The following is a 14,770-nucleotide window of genomic DNA, read 5'->3' as shown; positions in this document are numbered from 1 at the left end:
CATACTTAATGTATTACCGAACATGCCTGTTCACGTAGAGTGACATTTGTAGATGCTTGCAGTGGGGGTGAGGTTCTCATTTTCAAAACTTGCATTTACTCATGCTCAGTTTAAATTCCAATAATATGAATAATACAATTCTCTTACATTTTAAGTAGGATGCTATGTATGATGAATAGATACCCATAGACTAGATAAAGATAAAATCATCTTCATGTGACCATTATCCTGTTACCGGCATTGTATTAGAAAATAGAGTGGAAAGACCCAAACTGGACACGAGGAGATCTGCCTTGTCACTACTTCTGTGACCTTGGACGAGGCACGTCGTGGCTGTAGACCTCAAGGTCCATATCTGGGGCAAGGAGATTGTACTAAATACTCTTTAAAACACTTTTCAGGTTGAAGGCTGTTACATTCTCATTTTAATTTACAAGAAAAAGTTTTTACATCTGACAATGGTTGCTAATCAGAATTTAAGGAGGAAATATGGGATATTTTCAAAAGCATTATATATTTTATGTTTTACTTATAGTCTACCCATCACAGAAGAGAGCGGGAATAAGACTTAGTAAAAACAGACATTCTAGGACTGTAACAGCCCCTCTGGTTGCATCTCCGGGTAAAGGGAATGATGGCAAGGCCATATTGAATATCCATGCAATGAATAAAATTATCATTTCATAATATGGTTGTGTTGACAGCTTTTCTGTGAAAAGCCTATTTAGGATCCAGTAAGTTCTAACACAGTCGGTTTGGGGAATTCTGTTTGTAAGAATCTTTCTGCATAGGTGTGAAGCCATAGATCATTTTCTAGGCAAGAATGAGGGTTATTGAGATTCCGTGATTTTTAAAATGAAGTGCATGTCTGTTAAGTCAGGAAAAAAAAGAGGCTTGGGATTCTCTTCATACAGTGTTCCTTCTTTGAATAATAAAAATATGTCTGTATATCCTTGCAGAATACCTGAGAAGGAATTTGCAAGACTCTGCTTCTGCTCTGCTTAGGAAATCAAAGTCTGCATTGTTGAAAAATATTTTTAACTTTCAGAAGTTCTGTCAAGTTGAGAATGATTAGTCAATTTTCCAATGATCTAACACGAGGATTACAGAATTATTCTCTAATTCCTGAGTATACAAGCTATCCTATTCATCAAAGGAGACCTAAAGAACTTAATATTGAGGGGTCCCAGACCATAACACCTGTCCACAAGGACTAGCCAATGATTGTCATGGATAGAAAGGGCACCTGGGAACTTCTAATACTAAAAAAAAAAGGAAAAGATGTCATTTTTTTCTCTTACTGACGTGTATGTTGAGGGTACCACTTTGGCATTTGTATTTGTCTACTCTGAAATAGCAGAATAGCATATGAATTAGGTGAAAGGGAAAGAATTAATTGGGAAAAGAGACATTGTTTTCCTCATTGTTCTAAATTACTTGATGTAATGTAGCCTAGATATTAATATCTTTTAAAATATTTGTCACCTCTTTTAGCAAGAATTTCCATTACTATTTTATGACTCACTGAGGCTCAGGGAAGTTTAACAAATCAACACAACAGAACAGAATATATACAGAATATATACATACACACACATGCACACATATAAAACACATACAAATTTGTGCTTTTTATATATGAACACAAAATTATGGTTTCCAAATCTCATTTCCATATATTTTTCCTTTTTTGTTATTAAGACATTGCTTCTTAATGTTTAAGTTATTCATCTTTTTCACACATGATTTTCACAGAGAACTTTATACAAATAAATTTAAATACACTTACATTCATACCCAAACCTCTATCAGTGGCCTAAGATATTGGCTTATTTATGAAGTTTATGATTATGCTTTACTAATGAGCGCATTGAAAAACACTAAACATTTTGTTTGTATATAAGCCTCTTTTGCATTTTTAGAAATAGGAAATTACTTTTCATCAGTGCATCTATTATCAGACTAGTCTCTGAAGGAACAAAAACTCCTGTAAAATAATCCCTGTGTTCTTGCTCATGTTGTGCTTATATGTGTTCAAAGACCGTTGGAACCAACCCTTTTATTATCTCTTCAGCAGTCACAATGATTGCTATGCTTTTGCATAGAATATGAAGGTTCTTCTTTATAAAAGCTCTGTAATAGATATAACCACACTCTGCTACCTGATCTGTGAACAGCCATACATAATTGTATATCCTTAATGTAATTCCTCAGTGATCCAAAATTTCAATAGAAATGGTATCCAGTTTATATTTTTATGTCATTTCCTCTGCTTGATACAAATGACTGCCTCAGGTATATTCATTGTCTTGAAATCCATGTATCTGTCATCTGAAAAATAGCCATGAACCTGAGAAGAAAATAAATTTGTCACAATTTTGAACTCAGAAGTAAGTTTTCCTTCAGGTATACCTACAAAGCTGGAGCTACAATTTCCTATTTCAGACAGGAATATGGTAGGGCACTTTCAGAATTTCAGCTACCAAGGTGAGGGCATCCCATAAACTTCTGCAATCACTTGTCTTTATATGCAAGTATTTTCAGAGAGACACAAATATCTGAAATGAGTAAATGCTTTTCTCCTCCCAGTATAAAGCATTGCTTATAATTGCTTCCTGACACAATAATTATGCAGTATAACATTTTCATTAAGATTTATATTGCTGCCTGAAAAGCTGGTTGCAGATTTTAAATCTTGCACACCGACATCATGTGTGCCATCATGCCAGTGCTTAGGGAATAAAATTAGATGTTTATGGATAAGAGCACAATCTGTAGGATCAAACCAGGTTAGCACGCGTTTCTTTCAACTTTCCAGTTACACATAGGTTGCATCAGTGGTGCATATAGTGCTTCTGAATGTAACCAATGTATGCATAAAGGATTAATTTAGCACTTCCCTATGTATGTTCTTGGTAATAGGCAAACCTACATGAAAAGTGGTTGATACAAATCAGTTTCCAATTTAAAGCATTGCAAAAATATCCAGGAACATTTACATGAGCCTTTTCAACATACGTGGAGGAACTAAGTTTAATGACTTTAAGGCAGGCAGCAAACCAACCCTTTTCTAACCCTGAAGATTAATACGGTAGAAAATTCAGTGGGGTTACATGAAGACTGCTCTGTATGAAACTAAAAATCTCAGGCTTAAAACTCCATATGTATTTTGTGATGAATTAAAAATCATTTGACTCTAGAACTACTGAGTTTCTAAAGAGATTGACCAGATTCCTATTTATCCTTAGCAGAATGTGCATTCCCATTATTAGGATAAAGACTAATCAAGAACAAAAGTCTTATTGAATTTGAAATAATTCAAATGACTATAAAGGAATGAGAAATTAAGAGACTGCAGTTCCTTTCAAAACACGTTTGTGTCTTACTTTAGGGCAAAGGTTTTATTAAAACCAAACCCCAAGACTTCCAAATGAGTTACTTAAGAAATGTGACGAATGTCTCAGTCACGGAAATATGGCTTTAAAGTACAATTAACAGTCGGGATTTTACACCTAGAATTAGTGTTGAGAGGTGGATTAGCACATGATTTCTGGGCCAGGCTGTCTGGTCTGCAACATTGTTTGATTTTTTATCTTCAGCAAGTTACCAAACCTCGCTGCGTCTTTAATCCCCTTACCAATAAAATGGAGCTAGTGAGAGGACCTATCCCTTCTCGAGTTGTTATGAGGATAAAATGAGTTCATTTAGTACGTGCTGTATAAGTGTTTGCTATGGTAAAGATGATGAGGGTTTTTATGAATTGTTTGGTATTTTGGAATTGATTATTCATCTACTCCATAAAGGCAGGGTATGTCTGTTTTGTTGTTTTTTGTTTGTTTTGTTTTAATTTTTGTTTCCCCTGGCACTTCCTAGATACTCAATAACTGGCTGAAAGAGTGAATGAATCTTTCACTTCTGGTCACTCTATTTTTCACTAGCACCACCAGCAGATAGAAAGGTTAAGTGAATAGTAATAGAGTAAAAAATAAAAAAGTTAATTTTGGGACATAGTTCTGAGTTGATCCAGAAGAAAGTTTGCATTAATAAGTACCTTTATTTCTCAATTTATTCAACTATGCTCAGCTCTTTCACATAAAGATATTTCTGAGGTGACCACATTGTACGCTCCAGCTAGCATCTTCCTTACCTATAGTATTACTTAAGACTCTTTAAGTGGATGCCCTCATTCCAGACTTGATTCCTTGATTAATCTAATTCCTGGATTAATGATGAGAAGCAAAATACCCTCCAGTGCTGTATTCCTAACAATACGATTTCTAATTGTTAATTGTTGCCTCTGAAAATTATTTATCTAAGTATTTCCTGATTGCATCCCCTTATTTATAAATAAAACTTAATAACTCAAATCATTTATTTCACTTTGGGGGATGTTGTTATTAGTACAAATCAAAATTAAGAACTCAGACTGGAGTAATGAAGCCTTTAGTCTTCTGCTTGTTTACCACCTTTTGCCAACTCTCCGCCCCTCTCCAGCCCTCTCCCCACACAGAATGCTCCTGCATCACCAAAAAGAAACACAGTCAATATTTTAAAAACCAAACTGACTGTGCATCAGTAAATATAAACTACTGCCGTAAGGGAAAATTTTCCTATGTTTGCCAGTTATATACCTAGCAGGTGTTACTTAAAGAAAATCTAGTTTGGAGAATAGAAAAAAAGTTTTTCAGCTTAAATGATCTTTCCAGTAAAACAGAGTATAATATCTCTTTAAGGTGATTTTATAAACTCTTGTTTATAAATTGGGATTCTGAGATAGAGGACAGTGGAGGTTGATGTGTAATTGGAGAGCAGCCTGCACTGGGCCACAAGACTGACAGGTTGATTGAGCTGTAATGGAGACAAGGGACCTTTCAGATGGGGGATTGATTTTTATTTGACAAATGCTAATGATGGTTGGAAAAAAAGATCACTGAAACACTCCCAGCACTGTCTCTGTTAGGTAATAAATTAAGGGTGTTTAGAGAAGTGCTGGTCTCCCTCTTTGTGTAAATACTTGTTTTAATTGATGTTCCTCCTACCTCAACCTTTGTGTAAATAATTTGTATTTGTTAGAGCATAATTTTAGAATATCTGCATAATATAAGGAAATTAGATGTTTGGAACTTGGCGATTGAATTCTAGTGATATTTAAGTTTCCCCCTTTTCTTCAATTTTTCTCTGTTTCAAGTAATCTTTGCGTGATCTTTGCATTTTCTCTTGTGCTCTCTCAAAACAATTTATTACTAAATCTCATACTATCCTCTTCTATATCTATATATAAAGAACATATTACCTTTCTCACTAAACATGTTTCTCAGTTAAGGATTTGACCATTCCTGTATTCCTTATAGTTTTATATCCATTATAGTTTCCTCACATTGTTACCTTCATCTTCAGATTTCTTAAAATTCCGATCACCAAGCAGCATTTCTTTCACAAGTATAACAACACCAGTCCTGTTCTTAGCACCAAGTGTAACTTTTCCTTTCCTGGCGAATATCCAAAGTGGTATAAGCAGTTGGTATTTCTTAAATATGTCTTGTGTTAGCAATGTTAAAAAGGTTTGAAAAATGAAAGTGCCACTGTGATACAAGTACTGCTGTAACTTTGCTGATTCGAAGGACTTTTACCCCATTCCTCCTTTCTCTGCTTCCTCAGAGTTCCCGTGACCAAACCCACTCCCATTCCTCCACCACACACTCCTCATCCCACCACATAGCTTCACCAAAGCAGAGCTTATAAGTTCCTCTCCATTGCCACTCACATGCAGATATTTATGATACGGTTAATATATGGACTGTGTGTCCCCAAGCATCTTTGACCAGCTCAGCATTTACTATATTTACCCTTTATTCGTGACTAATAAATCTACCTAGTTTTACAGCTTTGAACTGAGAAAAGCTGAAATATGAATAAAAGAGAGAAAAGGATTCAGAAAGACAACATTATTAGGTTTAATAAATGAGTTAAAACTATAATCGGATAAATAATATGGAATCTTGATTCAACTTGGGCACAGCTCTTGCAAGACACAGAGAGGTGATTCAGGATGGGTTTGTGGAAGGGAGGGAGGGAGGGAAGAAAGGAGGGAGAGAAAGAAAAATAGGAACAAGTTAAGGCAACCCGGCTGTTCTTTGATTGAGTTCCTGGATTGAGGACAGACTAGCTTGCCATGCCTCTCTCACTCTATCCTAGAAAAATGAACAGGAAACAATTCAGGTTTAGGTTTTTATTTTACATAAAGTATCATGGCAAGAAACTACTCCTTAGGGTTCCTTTGCGTGTTCAACATCTGTCTTCTCATTAGAAGCTACATAACTCTTTCTCAATGAACCATCTTCCACAATATGCAGCACCTAAACATCTGGCTAAATAAACCAATTATACCATTAAAAATAAGCCAGGATTTGCCAACAGTATGATCCACTAGCCTAGTCTTCCTCAAAGGCAGACATTTGTACTCTAAACACAGTCATATTGGATTTGCTGGTTATGTTTTTCACCAAGAATATTTTTCCTCTTTCTTTTCTCTGATATCATTTCACTCTTAATCCCTACTCTCAGAAACCTGATTAGAGTGGTAAAACCATCCTAATAGTGACTGACAGGGGAACAAGAGTGAACAGAAATGCTTAGCTTCCTAACCTGGATTTTCCTAGCATTATCTTTGTGACCACTTCCTTATTGGTGATGTTTATCTGCTTTACCGTCATCTGTGTGTCACTTGGGTAAATGAAAAGAATGATTTCCCTGATTCTTACCATATAGGTTTAGGCAGAAGCTGAGGACAGTGTGGAGCTGTTGCTTGATTTGTCCTATCAGCACAATGTCTGCTTTTTTTTCAAGTAAATTAAAATACAGTTCATTGATTGCTTAATGTACAAAGACCATCTGTTCAAAAATATTTTCACATTAATATGAGAGTAGTAAATGTCTAGATGCATAGGTTGTGGTATTGGACTGGACAATGGATTTCAAACACACTTCATTCTACATTATCACTATTTGCAAAGACAATGTAGAGGTGTATAGTTTCTACATATAAATCCTCCTCAGATTACTTACCCTTGTGACCTCATGAGAACACGTGAGAGAGGAACTTACTACATATCACTAGCCTGGGAAAAGATCAAAATTCAAAAATCAAAGTTTGGTTTCTACTGAATTCTTATTGCTTTTGTACTATCACAGAGTTGGAAAATCAGAAGTCAAAACTTTGCAAGTCTAGGACCATCTTTTTTTAAATCAATTTTTCTTGGAGTATAGTTAATTTACAATGTTGTTGTGTTAGTTTCTGCTACACAGCAAAGTGAATCAGTTATACATATACATAGATCTATTCTTTTTTAGATTCTATTCCCATATAGATCATTACAGAGTATTGAGTAGTTCCCTGTGCTATACAGTAGGTCCTTATTAGTTATTGATTTTATAAATAGTAGTGTGTATATGTCAATCCCAATTTCCCAATTTATCCTTCCACCCATTTCCCTCTTGGTAACCATAAATTTGTGGTTACGCCTGTGACTCTATTTCTGTTTTATAAATAGGTTCCTTTGTGCCATTTTTTTAGATTCCACATATAAGTGATATCATATATTTGTCTTTCTCTGTCATACTTCACTCAGTATGGCGATCTCTATGTCGATCCATGTTGCTGCAAATAGCATTATTTCATTCTTTTTTATGGCTAAGTAATATTCCATCGTATATATGTACCACATCTTCTTTATCCATTCCTCTATTGATGAACATTTTGGTTGCTTCCATGTCCTGGCTATTGTAAAGAGTGATACAATAAACATTGGGATACATGTGTCTTTTTGAATTACGGTTTTCTCCAGATACATGCCCAGGAGCGGGATTGCTGGGTCATATAGTAGCTCTGTTTTTAGTTTTTTTCTGGACTGTCATAGAAGTGAAGTGCCATGTTTAAGAAAGTCTTTATATGGTTTATATGTGGTTTATTACTTGTACAAATGCTTATGTATACGTCAGACAATACATTGCCTTACTCAGTATGACAAATTGTGATGATTTAAATTCTTTCTTTAAAAATTCTGATAAAGCAGCAAAACTTGATTACTTTAATCTCTCATAACAAGTAAGTTTACACATACAAGAAAAATAGCTATGTCATTCATGTTGTAATGCTTCACTTTTTCCATTTCTTTTGTTTTGTATTATACATAATCAGTCAATCTTCAGATGCAATTATAAAATGCTCATTGGAATCTAGCCTGAAGTATCATTTTCAAGGTTTGACTGAAATGTTGAAAGTCTACCAGAAATGCCAGAAGAAACCAATTTCCAAGCTTAGCTCATCTGAAATTCCCAGGGCACTCCAAATTGAAGTGAGGACTTTTCCTGAAACAGTTGTTCTGCCAATTGCGTTTTTTAACCCCTTAAATTTATTTGACAATTGCTGTCCTTACTCACCTAACGTGAACTGCTTCTCCTAGTAGTCCAGGGCCCCTAAGGACATTTTTCATAACAAATGAAGGGAAAGGGTTTGGAAAATACATCTTCAGGTGGCGTATGGAGAGAGGTTTCATTCATTAAAAAAAGCTTTTGGGTGCTATCAACTTAGGATTAATGTAAATGCAAGTCTACAAGGGTAAATAAATATTTCTGTCAGAAAAAGAAAGACCCTTCTGCATTTCTGATACAGTCACAAGCCCAAACCTTAATATGTAGTCAAGTGAGATACCAAGCATTGAGCAAGATAGCAGGTCTGTAGAAGTCCACTTCAATAAATTAGAGTTGAGAAGTTATTCTGAAATTAAATCAAGAAAAGAAATTTTAGAATCCTGTGAGAAATTCTATCTTCAATTTTCTAGATACTGTTCTCATTTTAAATAACTTAAATTTGGGCATTAAAAATATTTGTATGTTGCTTTAATGCTTTAATCTCTGCAATTTTGTCCCTGTGCTAGTATTAGGCATGTGATGAGAGGCCAAGTTAAAGATCCTCTTAGAATGAGGAAAAAATAAAACTAACTTAAGTAAATTCTAGGAAATATTAAGGTTTAAATCCTCGACTTTTTCTCATTCTTTCACTGAATAGAGAATAATAATTATTTTTTTCCATCACAGAATTTAATCTAGAATATGAACAAAAATAATACTGTGGACAGTTGCTTATAATGCAGTTAAATGTATCCAGTTTTAAACTCTGAAGGATTTCCTTTTAATTGCCTCCCAAAGGAGTTGATTTTAGGCATATGTTGATCAAGGTAGCTTGAACTCAATCACAGCCATGTGTCTTGTGACTACGCAAGTGAGCAGAAATACTTGACAACAGCCAAGTTCCACATTTCATATGTAAAAGTAAAAATGAAATGTGATTAAAAAGAGTAATGATAATACTTGAGAAGAAACAAATGAAAGCAAAAATGGCACTTAATGTGCTCAATAAGGCCTTTGGTTCCAATATCTGATCCATGACCCAAACATTTAAAAGAGAGAGAACCTAGGCATTGAGTAAAAGGTTATTGCAGCAAAGGACAAAGTATCAAAGAACTAAAATAAATTATCAAAAACTTCTAGACTGATGGCTCTCAAACTTCGCTGGGGAGCATTAAAAAATACCAAATACCAAAGCCTGAGTCCTGCTCTCAGAGATTGTTTTTATCCAGCTGGGCTACAGCCTGTGTGTTTGGATTTTTGCAGCTTCTAGGTAATTTTAATGTGGTGCCAGGGTTCCAAACCACTGCTCTAGACTGTTTCTTTCATTCTCTCTCTTTCATTCTCACTCTTTCTGTTCAAATCAACTTTTGCAACTTGAACAAAACAAATAGTAAAGTTTGATCTTTGGTGGGGCGGGGGACAATGTATGGTGGTTTTCTGGAGTTGTTTTTCTTTGAAGTATCCAAAATTTCCTTACTTATAAATAGAGCTGATCCTTACTGTAAGATGGATCCCATCCTTCACTCTTGCGAAGAGATATATTAAATAAATAAATAACTCCTTATCAAGAGTTTCCTTATAAAATGATTCTGACGATTTGAAATCTGTACACCTGGCCATATGGTGCTCAGAGTTTGGGGAACCTACAATCAGGAGAATATGCTGTGATTCGGCCCTGAGTCTCAAGCTGTGTTTGGACCAGAAGCAAGTTGATGACTCTGACGTCACATCATGGACCAGCGCACTCCTAACCCACATGCCTTGGAAGAGTCTTTTCCCATCTCTTACTTCAGCTTTCCCTTTTCTAAAATAAATGAGTTTGACACAGTCATGTGTAAAATTCTTAGCAGTTCTTAGATCGTACACTTCATTTTTTCATGTCTTAGTGAACTTCTTTTCCTTTGTATATGCACATATACATTGCTCTACTACTCAAATAGCATCATGATGTACACAAAGTTTACATCCTAACTCTCTCACAATTTTATATCATGCCTGGTTGGAACATATCATGCTTATTGTGGCAAACAGAGGAAGTTAGGACAAAAATATTTTCAAATATCATACAGTTTTCAAGTACAATATTTTAATCACTGCACAGTGTTACATCTTATAAATGTATTAGCTCTTACGCTACCGTTAAACATTTGGGTTCCTTCCAGTTTTTTTGTGTTCATAAATAATGTTATGAGGAAAACCTTTGTGCCTTTGATTACCTCTTATTATTTCATTGGGCTCAATTCTATAGGATCGCAGGTTCAAAGAATATGAATATTTGGGGAGTTCTTTATTCATATTGACAAACTGGATGTCAAAAAAATTTGTCTGCAAATGTAAATTTCCTCTAGCAGCTTGTGAAAGAGCCCCAGACACCACACTGTCACAAAAATGAAGTATCTTTTTTGTTCAATTGTATAAGTGAGTGGAGAATTTATCTCTAAACCTGTTTTCTTCATTCTCCCAGGAAATAAACTACTCCATCCTTAGGCCAGTCGTAGAAAGTGAGAAGAATCCACAGATGATGACAGCCTGAGAAAGACTGATATGCACAGTTGTGTGATGTCTTACTGTTTTGTTTTTTTTTTAAGTATATTGATACCAATATCCTTATGAAGAAAATATAAAAATGTAGTGATGGTTTTTAAAATTTTAATATTGGGAGATTTTAAATGATCTCTTTCATATTTTAAGAAAAACTAGATATTAAATCTGGGAAGAGAGAAAAGAACAATAATAGAATGGCCTCAAGGTCATTTTGATTTTTCCTTTTTAATTTTTGTCCGTAACTTACTACGAATGTGCCAATTGTGCAATGTGTCTTTCCTGGAACATACATCATTCCTACAGTTCTACGAAGTGACTTTCTCCTGGCTGCAAGGATAAGAATGAAGTCCTACTTGCCTTCCATTTCAGCCTATACTGAGCAACACTTAGTTAACTATGCCTTCTTGGACTCTTAAAAAAAAACTTAGTATTTTTAAGAAAAAAGCCTTTCAAATAAGGTTTTATTCCTTCAAAAAAATCCTCTTGTGAAGCAATGAAACATCAACCTAAAATTTCAATTCCGTTTATATTGCCATAAAAAATGCTAATCTAGCACATTAAATCTTATCACTTATGGTTGCTCCATGAGCCTACACTTAGCCAATAATTGCTTTGTAATTATTTTCTATCCTCAGCAAGGTGAGTAATAAGATATGCCATTCAAGAAATAAAGTTTATGAAATCTACATTTCTTCTTATAAAATGAAAACTATCCCTAGAGATCCACTCCAAAATGAGCACTTTAATAGAGATGTTTTTCCAAAGATGTACAGAGCCCATATATTTCTAATTTTGCTTCACGTTAAATAAAGAGCATTTATTTTATCCGTAATAAACCAGAAATAAACTGTAGAAAGAGTATATTATAAAATTGGGCAATTTCCCTCTGTGCTAAGCATGCTAGAGCAGAAGAAAAGTTAAGCATTGAGAAAATGGTGGAGGGGACCTAGCCGTGGGACATACCAGCAAATCTGGGGATGCCCTTAGTGGCCCAAGGCTGGACATCCTGGCTCCATCTTTGATACTGAGAAGCATGTGGTTGAGAATTGAGTCTTAGACGCTCCCAGTGTTGCCTTGATTATATCCATACCCATAGATAACGTATCACATGAAAATCCCACTGTCTCCATCCCATTTCTCACGGATATTAATCGGTCCTAATATTTCCATCAGGGTTTACATATTCAGTAGACCATAATCATTCTCAATAGGGCAGTGAAGAACCTAGAGAAAAAGAATAAGAGAAGACGAGGTGGTACAGAAAACAGGTGAACTGTTCCTCCTCCTCTTCTCAATTCTCTCCCCTCCTCCCTGCTTGGCTCCATCCTCCTTCTGCTCCCCAGACAAACAGAAAGCAGACCTGAAACTTGAGAACCAGCAGGACCTACTAATCAGAATTAGGACACTGCATCTTCTAAGTGATAATTATTCAGACAGTCTCTCATTGTTTACAAACACCTGCCTCTGTTCCAAATGTCTAATGTTTTCTTTTGATTCTTGAACACATTCGCAATTCACCCTTTCTTAGAACTTGTATTCTATTAATAAGAAAGACATGGTTTTCTTTTACATTATAAGAAGCCATTTTTTTATGTTTGACAAACTACTTTAAAGTCTTTGTAAGATAGATATTTTTGTAATTTGCTGTCTGCTTTGTAATTTGCAGCCAGAATCTGAAAATAACTTCCATAACTTTAATGTGTGGGCTTGTTTTTATTCTGACACAGTGATCAACCTGAAAAGGTAGTGAGCTGCCCATCTCTAAAAGCACTCAAAGAAAGGCCAAATGACCTTCATGTAAGGATAGCTGAGCAAGGAATCCTAAATTCAGTAGAAGACCGGCCTAATAATTTCTATACTATATGTCAACTGCAATAAATTTATATATGATACCTGTTTCCAAAATTATTTGAGATAATATACAGTAAATTATATATTGTAAGTCTGCTAAACTGGAATTTGAAACTAAAGCTTCTGAGAACTCAAGATAAATGATTCCTAATGTAATGCCTTATTAGAAGCTGTAAATAACGAAGAGTACTCACAAGGCAGAGTTTTCTAAGCTTATTCATACTGTTCTGAACAAATTTGCTATGTGCGAGTGTGAACAGATTGTAGCTTTTAGTCAGTTTAAATTCCTCTTTCTAAAAGCAAGTTTACAGTTTGTTTCTAGAAGCCCTATTGAAAATATCTTCTGAGTCTGATAAAGTTTATATCATAGGCGGCCCTTACCACAGAGTTTTGCACCCAATCGGAACTATGTAAAGTGTATGGATTGAACTGAAGAGCCTAGGACAGAAAGTTCTTTTGCAGTCCTAACTTCAATCATCCTATCTCTTGATAAAGAGAGAAATATACATCCTGATGGGGATATAATTAGATTATAAAAGAGGAATAAAATATAACAATAAGGAGCAGAAATAGCAACGATTCAGTTCCTTTCTGTGTGGAGAGAAGCAATCCTCCACCTACTTTTATTCCTCATAGAAGAAGGATGTGGCTTGTAGCTTTAGTGTTCCGCTCAGATAGAGAGTAGGCATGGGGAACAAGCAGCAAGATATTTGCCTGGAATCCAAAATTGGCAGATATTAACCATTTATCAAAACCTAAAAGAAAAAGAAAAGAAAGCCCTCGATCCCCTTAATATTTACGGATAATACATATCACTCTTCATGTAGAAAAAGCAGCATAATTGCTCCCTACCTTTCCTCTTGGATTTTACAGAACCTGGTCTGTGCCCTCTCCCAGCCTCAATACTGCAGCAAAGTTAGTCACACGCTCCTCACTGCCCCTCAAAGAGCCAAACACTTCCTCATCATGAAAAAAATCACGTGACCCTTCTCCTACTAGCTCCTCTTCAATTTTTAAAAATTATTTCTAGCAAATCCGAACTTTTCAATGAAGGGTTTTGTTCTGCCGTCATATTTACCCTCTTCATTCTAATACTCTGCAGTGAAGCTTCTGTCCTCCTCCTGTACTGATATTGTTTTAAGGTCGCAAGTGATCATCTGCTCATTAAATTAGTCTGTTTCCCTTCACCTTTCTACTGCCTTTTCTATTATTGGCTACTCCCTGCTTCCCCCACAGGTTAGATTCTGTCACAGGGCATCGGCGAGGTCCTGAGTCTCTTCTAAGCTCTCTGACTACTCCTCCTCCACCTCTTTTGCTAGTATTTCTCTATCCAACCATTCTAAAAAATGTGCTTTTCCCTTAAGGTATTTATCCTTGCCCTCATTTTTTTCTTTATTTCTTCATCCTCAGAGATCTTATCCACTCCTAAACTTCCAAGGGTTAAGTCAATGTCCCAGCAAATCTTTAAAGCATAATAAAAATATAAATAAATAAATAAATTTCCCTGAAAACATCTCTTCATCTTCTTGGTCAATTTTGGTCACGTCCTTGGTCCCAATCCTAGCCCAGCAGGAGTTTTATTTTTATACCATTCATTTTCTTACCTTTGTTTCCAGGCTCACTTTCGGCTCTTATATAACCCACAGAACTTTCAAAATGGCTTCAAACAGTTTTCTTAGGTTTTAATTCTAGTCTCTCGTCTCTCATCCTATCTGGTTTTCATTGCTCTCTCTCTCTCTCTCTGTTTGTGACTGTGTGTTTTGTGTGTGCATCTTCTTTCCCAGTGTCACTGTAAGCTGCTGGAGGGTAGAAAGCATATTATTTGTATAGGTTATATTTGCAGTATAACTTATCGAAGTAGCAGAGCGTTTTACTCATGGTTAATATTGAATAGGTACTCGTAACCATGATGGTAATTGAAAAGAAGTCACTGTTAGGAGCGTGAATGGGAAATATCCTGTACCCT

At 35.5% G+C, this 14,770-nt stretch overlaps 1 protein-coding gene across 1 annotated transcript in view; it reads left to right on the top strand.

The window, feature by feature from the left end:
* KCND2 (potassium voltage-gated channel subfamily D member 2) overlaps positions 1 to 14,770 on the top strand; it is a 472,359-nt gene that overhangs the window by 306,386 nt on the left and 151,203 nt on the right. The gene's annotated exons all lie outside the window — the stretch shown is intronic.

This window comes from Hippopotamus amphibius, chromosome 4 (assembly GCF_030028045.1).
Source record: "Hippopotamus amphibius kiboko isolate mHipAmp2 chromosome 4, mHipAmp2.hap2, whole genome shotgun sequence".
NCBI lineage: Eukaryota > Metazoa > Chordata > Mammalia > Artiodactyla > Hippopotamidae > Hippopotamus > Hippopotamus amphibius.
Note: the sequence above shows the minus strand (reverse complement) of the source record. Positions and strands in the feature narration are given on the sequence as shown.